An 11,106-nucleotide genomic window follows, 5' to 3' on the forward strand; every position below is an offset into this window, starting at 1 on the left:
AGCAATGAATACTATTAAGAGTAATAATTATTTTACCTGCCTTAATTATAATAAAGCATTGTCATGCATATTTTAAATTAGTGGTTAAGGTCTTAAACTACACATTTTAATTAGTTCACATCTGTATTCTTTACTGTGTTCTAGCTTATAGATTTTGATTTTAACCTACATATATATGAGAGCCAGTGTGGTGTAGTGGTTAAGAGCGGTAGTCTCGTAATCTGGGGAACTGGGTTCGCGTCTCCGCTCCTCCACATGCAGCTGCTGGGTGACTTCTCTGAAGTCTCTCAGCCCCACTCACCTCACAGAGTGTTTGTTGGGGGGGAGGAAAAGGAGAATGTTAGCCGCTTTGAGATTCCTTAGGGATGCAAGAAGGGCCTTTACACTCGCCAGAAGCTCGGCTCTTCCCTCGCCGGTCCTGGATGGAGCCCTCAGAAGGGTCCCGTATGCTCAGAGACTTTGCACCTGTCCATTGGGAGAGATAGGAAGCCCAGAACACTTGTTCTTTAGCTGTCCCTTTTATAAAGAGGTACGTAGTAAGATCATGGATCCCCTACTGGTGAGGCTCGCCGACCTCCCGCAAAAGCAAAAATTTGACCTTTTGTTGTTGGGCAAGGTCAGAAGATGACCTGGATGGTCGCCAGATTCTGTCTACAGATCTGTAGGCGCAGACCATCGCCCAACCCAAAATAGTCCGGCATGAAAAGCCCCAAACACGGTTCCATGGGTGATTCTGAGACAGTTTATTGTTGCACATGGTTTTCTAAATTTAGTGTTGTATATTGTTTTAATTGTCTGTCTTAACCATATTTGTACAGCAGTTTTTAATGTTGTGAGTGTCCTCTATTTAAGAGGCTTCTACTCTGCAGCCTCTTATAGTTGTTTTATCTGCGAGTTTTTTAGTTTTTATGCTCTTACAGCTGTTTTAACTGGGTGTCTTTGTTGGTTTTTAGCTCTTATTGGTTTTAATTATTAGCTTTTTATTTATCCATTATCTGTGTTTAATCTTGTATTTTATTCGGATGTTTTATGCCTGTTTCCTTGTCCTCATTTGCCCTAACAATTATCGGTCAAAAATCCCAACTGCTACTTTATCTATATGCTTTTCTTAATCCTGGTCTGTGACCGTAATAAAGTTCATTCATGTTAGCCGCTTTGAGACTCCTTAGGGTAGTGATAAAGCGGGATATCAAATCCAAACTCTTCTTCTTCTTCTTCTACATGTTCTCTATCTCTGTAGAAGTCCATATTCTGGTTTGTGACTGTAATAAATTGATTCGTTCATTCAATAAAGCTTCGGTGGTTTTGAAATTCAGTAAATTGTCTCTGCCTCCATTTTTTGGTATTGAGGGAAACACTCTATAAAATAATCAGAAAACATCAGGGTTGTAGTCAACATCAGTCCTTTCCACAGCAGACCTATTTAAATTGATGGGCACAAATTACGTGGCTGTGTTGATTTTGACGCATCTCTTCTGAGTAAAACTCAGTTGACTACTCCTCACAGGATATCATGGAATTGTAGAGTTGGAAGGGACCACAAGAGTCATCTAGTCCACCCCCTGCAATGCAGGAATATTTTGCCCGACGTGGGGCTCGAACCCACGACCCTGAGATGCAGAGTCTCACACTCTACTGACTGAGCTATGGGCAGATATCTTGTTTGATAAATGTGTCCCTTGGAAACATTTTGGTTTTATCCTCTCTGCAGGAGTTGCTATGCCTGATCATTCCATCTAGTTCTGTCGAAAGAGAGGTGGGGGTTGTTTTCTGATTTCTTAATTGTGAATATTTGGGGGGGGGGGAGGCATGGGTGGAAAGGAGATACTCAGATGGACCAGAGTGAAATTGGGGCTTCGGGATGGCTTGGGGAATTCTCAAAGTGTCACATCCAAACCAAAACTCTGGGTTGTTGGATGCCCCTGCCTTCTGTCATCATTTGAGCTTTCCTCTGCTTCCCTTTCAAGCTGCTGTCTGGAAGGAGGCCAAAGCCCACTTAAACATAAGAATGATTATAAGAAAGCATTCATTCAACAGCCAGAGTTGAATGAAGACGATGTGCTAGGAGGAGAATGAGCTAATTGAACCATTCTGCAACACACACACACACACACACACACACACACACCAGCATAGCTTCAACTTTTAGCACAAAAAGTCTTCAGCCAGATGTCATGCAACCCTTTGGCAGGGGCAACTTATCATTTTATTGATTTTCCATAACAATTAAAAAGGCAGACAATCTTGCAAAGGAGTGTTGCCATTTAAACTGCTGGTGTGACCTAGGAACCCGAACAAAGAAAAGGAACCAACTACCCAAAGTCTGCTTCAGATTGCCCTTGTTCTCCACCTCCCTCTATCCTAACCAGCCGCAAACAAGAGTTCAGATTTGAAAGCCTTGTTATCACCTCATTCCCTTCAATTAGCCAGCTGCTCTGGCAGATGACATCAGTTCCTTCCCGCTCCCAATATTCCTGCTCCTAACCTGGTTAGCCATAGCCCGGAAGCTGAATCTCAGGGGAACGCCTTTGGGCTGGGAAGGGCTCATCTTTTCTGGGCCTCTTCTCCCCCTCAGGAAGGGGTGCTTGGCTCCTGGCCTGTGAAATGCGCTCAAAATGTCAAGATGCCTTCTTTCCAGGGAGCCAAGGAAGGAGGGTGGAATTTGTTATACCCCCAAACCTTCCCAGGTCAGAGATGCAGGAGTTGCGTCACCTCCAGCTTCCTCAGGGATGAAGCAGCTACGAAAAACGAAACATCCCACCTGGGCACGGTTTCTGAGAGAGCAACAGCAGAAGACCCAGACTCTGGCAAGATGAGCATTTGCCCAGTGGATTCTGGCCACTCCATGAGGGCAGACAGGGGATGGCTGCGGTGGCCGCCAGCCCCTTCCCACTCCATCTCAGATACAGAACGCATTTGCTCTGCCACTCCTTGGCTCGGGCACCAGCTATTGTTAGCCTCCTTGCCTTCCACCCTCCCGGTCCCAGTGAGCACCATCCACCCCTGGTCCAGAGGCGCAGAGCAGTAGTTAGGTGATCTTGCGCCACGGCAGAACCGTCCAGATTGCGCCCCCAGCCACGGACAAGTTAGCTCTTCTTTCTTCCGCTCCTCCAACCCCCCCCCCATTCAATTAACTCTGGAACTACAAGTATCGAAAAGTACAATGTTAGAGGTTTCCCCCCACCCCATAGCAATATAATTGGATTCAGCTAGCCGGTCAGTCTACTTTCGGTTTCACTCCTGGCTCCTTGTTAAATTAATACTGCATCAGAAACCTCCCAAGCAGATATCCAAAGTTCTTTGGCATTTCTCCAGTTGTTAATGAGATGTCTCTTCTAGTCCAGGGGAGTCTTTTGATCATCTTCCAGGAAACCAAGAGTCAAAAACCTTGATTTTCCTTTTTTCCCTTTTTCCAATCATTTCCACACAGTTAGTCATTATTAGAGTTATTAAAACCTTACTATATTAACAAATGCAATTTTTTTAGTCTCCCTTGCTTTCCTGCTGACCTTCAGCTTAAACACAAATTGCTCTGGAGTGAGAAAAACCCATCACACTCAAAAAGCCCAGCTGGAGGGACCTGGAAGTGTGCGGGGAAGAGCAATTTTGTAGTGGCTTTGTTGCACAGGAGCACCAAGTTCACTAACTGGCTGATTCAGATTGAATCCCATTCAAAAAGAGTGCAATGGTGTGTGTTTCAGCCAGCCATCCGGCTGCTGCAACTATTCCCTGGGTGCCACCACACTGTCCTGTCTGTGTGTTTGGAAGGGAATGGGAGCTATGCTCCCCCCAGAGACACTCCACTCCTTCTTCCTTAGCTGTGCTGCTCAACATTTGAGGCAACCTTCACAGTTCTGGGATGCCGAGGAAGCGAACCAATAGTCACGTTCATCTGTACTGGTTCTGTATGACCTATTCTGACAGATGCTGCCTTTCATATTCACGCCCAACGCCCAAGAGCCTTTCCGCTCCAGAGATCTGGGGCTGAACCCGGGATCTGCACGCCAAGGCTGGAGTAAGAAAGAGCCCTTGCGTGCTGGCCACGTTGGGTGCCTGCCTGGAGAGTGGAAGCCGGGGGTTGGAGGGACATCGTGCTGCTCCTGGCAACCCCCACCCAACCCGATGTCCTCCTCCGCCTGAATCCCGCTTCCCCTGGGACTCACTTCCCATCCTGGAGCGGCTGGGGTGGGAGCGCTCCCCACCCCCCTTTCCAGACCCCACTCTCCTCGTTCTTCTTCTTCATGCCTCGGGTGTTTTCCTGAGTGTATCTTCAGAACAACCCTCTGTGAAGGAGGCTAAGCTGGCCGAAGGACTGGCCCAAGGTAGCTCAGCCAAGTTGCCAAGGCCAGCATTTAAGACCACACATCCTCAGATGAGAAAGCCGGGATGAGTCATGCTAGCAGCCTGTGGCCTTGATGGGCTTTGTGGCAGCCCAGCCCAGCTGCTATAGTCCACCTCTGAACCGAAGAAGCGCAACTGGAGAGACAGAGCCCAGCACTTTTCTGACGGGACAGAAGTGCACGACTTCCCACTTGCCGCCCGCCCCAGTCTTTCTCCGGCGGCTCAGTTTAGTGCGCCAAGCGGCTCATCCCAGGTGGGAATTCGGGTGGCGCTGCTTGCAGAAGGAGAAGCGGCTGGCGCTAGTGGAAACTCCCATTGTTCTTCTCAGGTAGGACTTCCGGGATCCAGACGAACGTTTTACCAAAAAGTATGGCTTGACTACTGATTTCCCATTTAAAGGAAGGGAAAACGACCTAAGTTTGGAGGACAGGTGAAAAAAAACCACGAATTACATTTAAAGTTCTGTGAGATGCAAAGGAAAGCTTGCTTTTTAAACTTGTATTTTACAGCTTGGTGCTTGGTGCGGTTAACGGAATGGCGATATTGAGAAAGAAGAGACTTGGAATCAGAAGGTTAGGATTTAAGGTAAGGTTACCAGATTTTTTTCAAACAATCTGGGGACACTTTTTTTTTTCAAAAGAGAAAAAAATGTTAGTATTTTTAAATCTTTTTTTAAAAAAATAAGAAGTAATACCTTCTCTTCTGGGTCTCCTCTGTCGCGTGGCCTTCCTCTGGGCCCCAGCCTGATCTCTTGGAGTGCTATCTGCCGTGGAGTAGGCTCGGGTCGGGCCTGGGCTCGGCCCCGTGTCCTTGCCCTCCTGGTGCTCTCCTACCATCAGAGCTTGCAGGGCAGCAGCTGAAGAAGGAGCAAAAAGGGTTTTCTTGTGTGTGTGTTTCTTTGTGGCTGATTAGCTGCTCTCCCTGCGCAAAGGTCAGAGAGGGCAGGGTTTCTGTTGAGGCAGGTGATTAGCTGTGGGAGGAGCTTATCAGAGCTTGCAGGGCAGCAGCTGAAGAAGGTGCAAAAAGGGTTTTCTTGTGTGTGTGTTTCTTTGTGGCTGATTAGCTGCTCTCCCTAGCGGCGCGCGCAGTTTGATCCATCTTTTAGATTTAGGGGAGCTAGTCTCAAATGTTTGTTGGGGGAGACCTAGGTTTTTTTGGGGGGGAGTTATTTGTCCTGTCTTCACGCTTTTTATGATGGAGGACCGCTGTAGCCACCCCCAAGACACGTTCTCAAGATGGAGGGGGAGGAAACAGCTGCAGTCGCCTGCGGTTCCTGCGCAATGTTTGCCATCTTGCCAAAGGTTGCAGGCAGCTTTACCTGCAGCAATTGCATGTTGATTGCCCTCTTAGAAGACAAAGTCCAGCAACTGGAGGAACGTGTAGCTACGCTCCAAAGAATTAGAGAGGTGGAGCTCTTCTTGGAAGCAGCAGAGCACACCGTCTCCACCAAGGAGGAGACAGGGGACTCCCCTGAGAAGGAGGCTAGTTCACCAACACAGGAGCCAGATATATGGAGAAACGTGACTCAAAGAAGTAGGAGGCCCAGGGTTCGCTCTGATTGTTTAGAAATACACAATCGCTTTGAGGTCCTCTCCGCTAGCATGGAAGACGAAGAGCAGACTCCATTTGAGGATCTCTCCCTCATTACAGTCGATCAGGTATATGAAGACGAGCAGCAAAGTCAGTCCTCAGGGAATGTGCAGGCAACCTTGGAATGGACAGCTCACAGAAGAACCCCGACCAAACCTAAGAGGAGGTGTGTAGTGGTGATAGGGGATTCCCTACTGAGGGGAACAGAAGCAGTGATCTGTGGGCCTGACAAGATGTCTCGGGAAGTGTGCTGTCTCCCCGGGGCTAAGATCCAAGATGTAACTGAACGACTGCAAGGAATCATAAAACCCACTGACAAATACCCCTTCCTCTTGGTTCATGTGGGAACCAATGACACTGCAAGCAATAGCCTCCAGAAGATCAAAAGAGACTACGAGGCTCTGGGCAGGAAATTGAAGCAATTAAATGCACAAATTGTCATCTCATCTGTCCTTGCAGTTGAACGGCGTGGCCCAGGGAGAGAGGGAAAAATAGTGGAAGTGAACAGCTGGCTTCGCAAATGGTGTAAACAGGAACGGTTTGGATTCTTAGATCACGGACTGCAGTTTCTTGAAGATGGACTTCTGGCAAGCGATGGGCTGCACCTCACAACTGTTGGGAGGAATGTTTTTGCCAAAAATCTCAGAAGCCTCATCAGGAGGGCTTTAAACTGACTAATGTGGGGGAGGGAGACAGTGCTCCTGAAGGTAGGAGTCTATCAATTGATGAAGATGATCATCCAAATGTCATAGACCAAATGGAGCAAACAGCACACAGACCTAGTGGTGGGAGGAAAAAATCCTTAAATAAGAGTCACAGGGGAATGATTAATGGACTTCAATGTCTGTACACTAATGCGCAAAGCATGGGAAATAAACAAGATGAGCTTGAGCTCTTGGTACAGCAAACTAAATATGACATAATAAGCATCACTGAAACCTGGTGGGATAAGTCCCACGATTGGAATGTAATAATGGAGGGATACAATCTATTTCAGAGAAACAGACCAGACAAGAAAGGAGGAGGAGTGGCGTTATATGTCAGGGATGTGTATACCTGTGAAGAGATCCAAGATTTAGAACCTCAAAGCCAAAGTGAGAGCATTTGGGTCAAAATTAAGGGAGAGAAGAATAACAGTGACCTCATTGTGGGAGTTTACTATAGATCCCCAAGCCAAACGGAGGACATAGATGATGCCTTCCTGGAACAGATGGCCAAGCATGCAAAAGGAAGGGAGATAGTAGTAATGGGGGACTTCAACTACCCGGATATTTGTTGGATGTCAAACTCAGCCAAGAGCATAAGGTCAAACAGATTCCTCACTGGCCTTGCAGACAACTTCATTGTCCAGAAAGTGGGAGAAGCAACAAGAGGAACAGCCATTTTAGATCTGGTCCTAACCAATGTTGATGACCTGGTTAGTGGGGTAGAAGTGGAAGGATCATTAGGCGCGAGTGATCATGCTCTTCTGAAGTTTACTATAGAGCAGAAAGGAGCAGCCAAGCATACTAGGACTCAGTTTCTTGACTTTAAGAAAGCCGACTTCATAAAGCTTAGGGAAGTGCTGGGTGAGATCGCATGGACAGTAATACTAAAAGGAAAGGGAGTTCATGATGGCTGGGAGTTTGTTAAGAGGGAGATAGTAAAAGCACAACTTCAGGCAATACCAATGAGACGGAAACCAGTCAAGCTTGCAAAAATTTATCATGCGCCCGATAATAAATGTTGGAAATGTAAAGAAAATGAAGGTACTTTCTTTCACCTTTGGTGGACGTGCCCAAAGATTAAGGCTTTCTGGGAAATGATATATAATGAATTAAAAAAGGTATTTAAGTATACCTTCCCTAAGAAACCAGAGGCCTTTCTCCTGGGCATAGTCGGCCAATTGGTGTTAAAAAAGGATAGAACTTTCTTTATGTATGCTACAACAGCAGCAAGAATACTTATCGCAAAGTATTGGAAGACACAAGAGCTACCCACACTGGAGGAATGGCAGATGAAATTGATGGACTATATGGAATTGGCGGAAATGACTGGCAGAATCCGTGACCAGGGAGAAGAGTCGGTGGAAGAAGATTGGAAGAAATTCAAAGATTACTTACAGAAATATTGCAAAATTAAAGAATGTTAGAGTGATGTTGGATTGAAATTAAGTGGCTTCTAGCTGTACAGGCTTTAAAGTTATATATAGGTGTCAAGGCTGCCTCAGGTCTCAGCTCACAAAAGACCAACGCCAATCTCTTCTTATATACAAAAGTGTTTATTGCAGTTCATTGTTTGCTTCATATCCGAGGCGCGCAGCCCCACGTCTGTACGCTTAGACCGTTGAAGTCCCCTCTGAGTCAGTCCCTCCCCTGCACCAGTTTAAGAGTCTTGTGCTGCTCCACCTCTTTCTCTCTTTCCTTTTCCTCAGGGTCTTCCTGCCCGCTGGGGTTTCGCCCCTCCTGGATTCCCCTGACGCGCTATCCCCCGACTGCTCTTCCCCCCTCCTGCGGGCTTTAGGACCTGGCTCTTCTTCCGGGCTCCCTGTACTTCCGCGCGCCTCTACATTTGAACTTGGCGCGCGCGCCCAACCTCTAACTTTCCTTTTGACAGTTACACTACTCCCTTCACTACTCCCCTCCCCTTCCGGGAGGGTGGCTTGCTCCGACCTCCCTCCCTTCTCTGCTGCCGGAGCTGCTTCCCCTGATACACTGGAACCTCCACCCCCTTCGCTGCACTCTGGCGGGGAGGCTGGTCCTGACGCCCAGCTGCCACTTTGGGATCCCCCGCTGGCCCCCTGTTCCTGACACGTCCCCCCTGGGGCTCCCCTGGCCTTGACCACTGGCGCCCCCTTCTGGGAATCCTCTGATTCACTGGAAAGACTCATGGAATCTCTTGAGTCATTGTCATCCTCTTCCTCGCTGTCCTGGGATTCATCCCCATCGCTCTCCATCTCCTCCCTACCCTGTGCCTCTGTCCCTGAACCCCTGACAATAGGTTAAAATTTAATGTTGTATTATATTTAGATTAATGATTGGGATTAAAAAGGAGGGAAAGGAATTGCTGGACAAACAAATTGAATTGGAATACAAAAGAGGGAGGTATGAGGAGGTCCGGGAAATAAGTAAATGTAAAAGTTGTGACGAAAAAATGGAATTGTTTTTAACTGTTTTTTCTTTTTTCTTTTTGTATTTTGTATGGTGTATTTTTCTTTCTATTTTTAAATTTCTTTTTTTTTTATTAAGATGTCTCTTTTCATGTGAAACTTCAATAAATATCATTAAAAAAAAAAAAAAAGGAAACATGGAAGGTGCCTAAAGAAGCCAGGGTGGCTATCTAAAGAACTTTTAACTGAGTTAAGATTAAAAAATGTACAAAAAATGGAAAAGGGGGGGGGGGACCACCAAAGAGGAATTCAAACAAATAGCCAGCACGTGTAGACACAAAGTCAGAAAAGCTAAAGCACAGAATGAACTCAGGCTTGCTAGAGAGGTTAAAAGCAACAAAAAAGGCTTTTCTGGGTATGTTCGTAGTAAAAGGAAGAACAAAGAAACAGTGGGGTCACTCAAAGGAGAAGATGGTGAAATGCAAACAGGGGACACAGAAAGTGCTGAACTCCTCAATGCCTTCTTTGCCTCAGTCCCGGCAGACTGGAGGAGGGCAAATGTTGTCCCTATTTTCAAAAAGGGGAAAAGAGAGGACCCAAATAATTACCGCCCAGTCAGTCTGACATCAATACCAGGGAAGATTCTGGAGCAGATCATTAAGCAAACAGTCTGTGAGCACCTAGAAAGGAATGCTGTGATCACCAATAGTCAGCATGGATTTCTGAAAAATAAGTCATGTCAGACTAACCTGATCTCGTTTTTTGACAGAATTACAAGCCTGGTAGATGAAGGGAACGAAGTGGATGTAGCCTACCTTAATTTCAGCAAGGCATTTGACAAGGTGCCCCATGATATTCTTGTAAAGAAGCTGGTAAAATGTGGTCTTGACTATGCTACCACTCAGTGGATTTGTAACTGGCTGACTGACCGAACCCAAAGGGTGCTCATCAATGGTTCCTCTTCATCCTGGAGAAGAGTGAATAGTGGGGTGCCACAGGGTTCTGTCTTGGGCCCGGTCTTATTCAACATCTTTATCAACGACTTGGATGATGGACTCAAGGGCATCCTGATCAAATTTGCAGATGACACCAAACTGGGAGGGGTGGCTAACACCCCAGAGGACAGGATCACACTTCAAAACGACCTTGACAGATTAGAGAACTGGGCCAAAACAAACAAGATGAATTTTAACAGGGAGAAATGCAAAGTATTGCACTTGGGCAAAAAAAATGAGAGGCACAAATACAAGATGGGGGACACCTGGCTTGAGAGCAGTACATGTGAAAAGGATCTAGGAGTCTTGGTTGACCACAAACTTGACATGAGCCAACAGTGTGACGCGGCAGCTAAAAAAGCCAATGCAATTCTGGGCTGCATCAATAGGAGTATAGCATCTAGATCAAGGGAAGTAATAGTGCCACTGTATTCTGCTCTGGTCAGACCTGACCTGGAGTACTGTGTCCAGTTTGGGCACCACAGCTCAAGAAGGACACTGACAAACTGGAACGTGTCCAGAGGAGGGCAACCAAAATGGTCAAAGGCCTGGAAACGATGCCTTATGAGGAACGGCTAAGGGAGCTGGGCATGTTTAGCCTGGAGAAGAGAAGGTTAAGGGGTGATATGATAGCCATGTTCAAATATATAAAAGGATGTCACATGGAGGAGGGAGAAAGGTTGTTTTCTGCTGCTCCAGAGAAGCGGACACGGAGCAATGGATCCAGACTACAAGAAAGAAGATTCCACCTAAACATTAGGAAGAACTTAGGAAGAGCTGTTCGACAGTGGAATTTGCTGCCAAGGAATGTGGTGGAGTCTCCTTCTTTGGAGGTCTTTAAGCAGAGGCTTGACAACCATATGTCAGGAGTGCTCTGATGGTGTTTCCTGCTTGGCAGGGGGTTGGACTCGATGGCCCTTGTGGTCTCTTCCAACTCTATGATTCTATGATTCTACCTCTCTTCCTCAGCGGCCGCAAGGTCGGGGCTCCCCTCTTTTTTCTCCTTCCTCTTTCTCTCTCTTCCTTCTCCTTCTCCTTTCCTCCTTCTCTCTGGGTTGGCTCCGGGGTTTTTACTGCCCCTGGAGCGCCGCT

The 11,106-nt window shown here is 46.8% G+C and overlaps 1 long non-coding RNA gene across 1 annotated transcript in view; it reads right to left on the reverse strand.

Annotated features, from left to right (window-relative positions):
• LOC308467842 overlaps positions 1–10,732 on the reverse strand; it is an 87,282-nt gene extending 76,550 nt beyond the window's left edge. Inside the window, exon 1 of the long non-coding RNA XR_013981337.1 lies at positions 10,495–10,732. This is a non-coding gene — a long non-coding RNA (uncharacterized lncRNA). The remainder of the gene's footprint in view (positions 1–10,494) is intronic.
• Positions 10,733–11,106: the final 374 nt, after the last annotated feature.

The sequence above is a fragment of the Podarcis pityusensis genome, assembly GCF_964106645.2.
Source record: "Podarcis pityusensis genome assembly, chromosome: W".
Classification (NCBI taxonomy): domain Eukaryota; kingdom Metazoa; phylum Chordata; class Lepidosauria; order Squamata; family Lacertidae; genus Podarcis; species Podarcis pityusensis.